The sequence below is a fragment of the Neophocaena asiaeorientalis genome, unplaced genomic scaffold, assembly GCF_003031525.2.
Source record: "Neophocaena asiaeorientalis asiaeorientalis breed wild unplaced genomic scaffold, Neophocaena_asiaeorientalis_V1.1 scaffold118, whole genome shotgun sequence".
In the NCBI taxonomy this organism is placed as follows: Eukaryota; Metazoa; Chordata; class Mammalia; order Artiodactyla; family Phocoenidae; genus Neophocaena; species Neophocaena asiaeorientalis.
This window is the reverse complement of record NW_020175528.1, coordinates 12,189,922-12,194,104: the sequence shown is the minus strand read 5'-3', so window position 1 is coordinate 12,194,104 and position 4,183 is coordinate 12,189,922. Positions and strand designations below refer to the sequence as shown.

General features: G+C 37.4%; 1 pseudogene; it reads right to left on the bottom strand.

Moving 5' to 3' along the window:
• Positions 1-1,169: 1,169 nt before the first annotated feature.
• On the bottom strand, positions 1,170-1,267 carry LOC112415947 (uncharacterized; annotated as a pseudogene).
• Positions 1,268-4,183: the final 2,916 nt, after the last annotated feature.

Sequence of the window (4,183 nt, the reverse complement as noted above, 5' to 3'; positions counted from 1 at the left end):
TAGTTTTGTCCAGATATATGCTCAGGAGTGGGACTGCAGGATCATATAGTAAGTTTATTTTTAGTTTTTTGAAGAACCTCCATGATGTTTTCCATAGTGGCTGTACCAATTTACATTCCCACCAACAGTGTAAGAGGGTCCCCTTCTCTCCAGACCGTCTCCAGCATTTGTTATTTGTAGACTTTTATTTATTTATTTATTTTTTAAATATCTTTATTAGAGTATAACTGCTTTACAATGGTGTGTCAGTTTCTGCTTTATAACAAAGTGAATCAGTTATGCATATGTCCCCATATCTCTTCCCTCTTGCATCTCCCTCTCTCCCACCTTCCCTATCCCACCCCTCTAGGTGGTCACAAAGCACAGAGCTGATCTCCCTGTTCTATGCAGCTGCTTCCCACTAGCTATCTATTTTACGTTTGGTAGTGTATATATGTCCATGCCACTCTCTCACTTTGTCCCAGCTTACCCTTCCCCCTCCCCGTATCCTCAAGTCCATTCTCTAGTAGGTCTGAATCTTTATTCCCATCTTGCCCCTAGGTTTTTCTGACCATTTTCTTTTATTTTTTAATTATTTTATTTTATTTTTTTGTAGACTTTTTAATGATGGCCATTCTGACTGGTGTGAGGTGGTACCTCATTGTAGTTTTGATTTGCATTTCTCTAATAATTAACAATGATGAGTATCTTTTCATGGGCCTATTGGCCATCTGTATATCTTCTTTGGAGAAATGTCTATTTAGGTCTTCTGCCCATTTTTTGATTGGGTTATTTTTTGTTGTTGTTGTTCTTGAGTTGTATGAGCTGTTTGTATATTTTGGAAATTAAGCCCTTATCAATCGCATCATTTGCAAATATTTTCTCCCAGTCCGTAAGTTGTCTTTTTGTTTTGTTTATGGTTTCCTTTGCTGTGCAAAAGTTTATAAGTTTGATTAGGTCCCATTTGTTTATTTTTGCTTTTATTTCTATTGCCTTGGGAGACTGACCTAAGAAAACATTGGTACAATTTATGTCCAAGAATGTTTTGCCTATGTTCTCTTCTAGGAGTTTTATGGTGTCATGTCTTAAATTTGACTTTTAGCCGTTTTGAGTTTATTTCTGTGCATGGTGTGAGGGTTTGTTCTAACTTCATTGATTCACGTGTGGCTGTTCCAACTTTCCCAACACCAAAAAATATGGAATGCTTCACAAATTTGCGTGTCATCCTTGCGCAGGGGCCATTCTTCTCTGTGTCGTTCCAATTTTAGTGTATGTGCTGGGAAAGCAAGCATGGCATTTATATGTTTAGATGTTTGTAACAGGTTACTTAATTTAAAAACATATCAATTTAAGTCAATTATGTAAATAATTTGCATGCTATATTCTTTTCTAAAATTTTGTTTACTCTTTTTTAAAAAATCCTAAAACATATTTTAGAAAGTCCAAACAATAAAAAAGCATGATTTTAACAGAAAAAGTTTTTCTGATCCACTAACTCCCACCTATCCCATGGAATACTTTCCAATTTTTTATTCTTATTCCTACCTGGTGCCCAGGGAAACAGCTGCCGAATTTGGTCTTCACTGTGGGAAAATTCATGAATCATTTTTACATCACTCCTTTGACATTTCCTAATAAAACAGACATGACAATTAGAATCAATCTAAGCAAGTTTATTTTAGAATTACATACTTTGTAATCCATAAAGCTAAGTGTCATCTCCGAAGTCGGAATTGAATCTTGTGTCTTTCCTAATGTAAAAGTCAACAGAATTATTTTTTTTCGGATTTGTTTTGCAGTAAGCTTGAAAATATTTTGAAATATAAATTATGTCTTCATATTCATTATCTTAAATTGTCTAAAAAATTTATTTCAAAGAAATGAGCACAATTTTATACAATAAAATGGGGCCGCAAAAATTTAAGCAAATTTAACCAAAAATATGTAAATAAAAAGTAGAAATGACAAGAACCCAGAGCTTCATTGCTCTCCTGAGACTGCACTGCTGAGCTGACAGCGATTAAGTAACAGTTATCATTGGACAATTCAGGTAACTGCAGTGTAAATAACATTGTTCCCATTCTGTCTGTTGTAATTAAATGCTGCTTGTTATTCACAGAGCAAAACCTGTGCCCTATTGAACTCTTTTTCCCAAAGAAATAAGAGACAAATTGAAGGATCACCTAAATTCACATTTTGTCACAAATAACTTCCATTGTAATTTAACCCATAAACTTATATTTCAGGTTTTCCAATACGTGATATAAAAAAGAAAAAAAAAATTACGAGAATGACATTTTTATCACAACTGAAATTTGATGTGATTCCTATAATCTTATCAGCTCTTAGAGCATCTCTTCAAGGCCTTATTCTTAGTTGAGTGTACACCATCTTGCAGGGGAAAACACTGGACCGTGGTGTATTGTACTTGTTTGCTTAGCAAACTTTTATCGAGTACCTATTATATGATAGGCACTGTTATAGGCACTGAGGATACAGCAGGGAACAGCCTAGATCTAGCCTCAGCTGTCATGGAGCTTATATCCCAGTGAAGGGAAGCAGATAGAGCAGGAGTCCCCAACCCCCAGGCCTTGGACTGGTACTGGTCTGCAGCCTGTTAGGAACCGGGAAGCACTGCAGGAGGTGAGCAGCAGGTGAGCAAGCGAAGCTTCATCTGCCGCTCCCCATGGCTCGCATTACCACCTGAACCATCCTCCCACCCTCCCGTCCGTGGAAAAATTGTCTTCCATGAAAGCGGCCCCTGGTGCCATAAAGGTTGGGGACCGTTGAGATAGTGGACACCCAAATCAACAAACATGATAATCATAGATAGTAAGATAATTGTGGATATGAATAAATATGGATAGTCAGAAAATAGAGTGATGACATGGGGTGTGGAGGACTTGGATGTGGATATATTGGGGAAGACGTCTCTGGAAGTGAAAGCAGAACAATGTTCTGGAGGAGGGTGAGCCCCAGCCCTGAAAAGAGTAGTGGGGAGCACGCAGGCAGAGCTAATCCAGACCTTATATTGGACACACGAATGTTCTGTAATCATCACAGAGTCCACATCTTTAAATTTGAGTGCGTTGTTTTTCTTTCTATTTTCCAGAAACTAGTTTTCTTTGCCAACTATCCCATTTTCTGTCATCAATCCTCTAATTCACTTATAGAGAACAGAAGGAGTTGATCAATATACTGATGGCAGCCACACTTCCCTGGTTTGCTGGTTAGCTCAGGGGTAAATTCAGTTACTGAACATTAACTTTCCCTAGCAAAAAAGTGTAAAGGGACCAGAGAGAAAATTATTGGTAGAATAGACTTTCTGGCTACTGTTATAGAAGGAACTGATCAGGTTGGGACTCAAGAGAAAGATAATCTAAATCAGACAGAATTAGGATGTCAAAAGAAGATTATCTAGGTTATTAACAAAGACCATGCAATAAGGTGTTTTAGAATAATCTTATACTGGCACAAAAACAGAAATATAAATCAGTGGAACAGGATAGAAAGCCCAGAGATAAACCCACGCACCTATGGTCAACTAATCTATGACAAAGGAGTCAAGAATATACAATGAAGAAAAGACATTCTCTTCAATAAATGGTGCTGGGAAAACTGGACAGCTACATGTAAAAGAAGGAAATTAGAACACTCCCTAACACCATACACAAAAAGAAACTCAAAATGGATTAGAGACCTAACTGTAAGGCTGGATACTATAAAACTCATAGCGGAAAACACAGGAAAAACACTCTTTGACCTAAATCACAGCAAGATCTTTTTTGAACCACCTCCTAGAATAATGGAAATAAAAACAAAAATAAACAAATGGGACCCAATGAAACTTAAAAGCTTTTGCAAAGCAAAGGAAACTACAATCAAGATGAAAAGACAACCCTCAGAATGGGAGAAAATATTTGCAAATGAATCAATGGACAAAGGATTTATCTCCAAAATGTAGAAACAGCTCATGCAGCTCAATATTAAAAAAACAACAGCCCAATCAAAAAATGGGCAGAAGACCTAAATAGATGTTTCCCCAAAGAAGACATACAGATGGCCAAGAAGCACATGAAAAGCTGCTCAACATCACTAATTATTAGAGAAATGCAAGTCAAAACTACAATGAGGGGCTTCCCTGGTGGCACAGTGGTTGAGAGTCCGCCTGCCGATGCAGGGGACACGGGTTCGTGCCTCAATC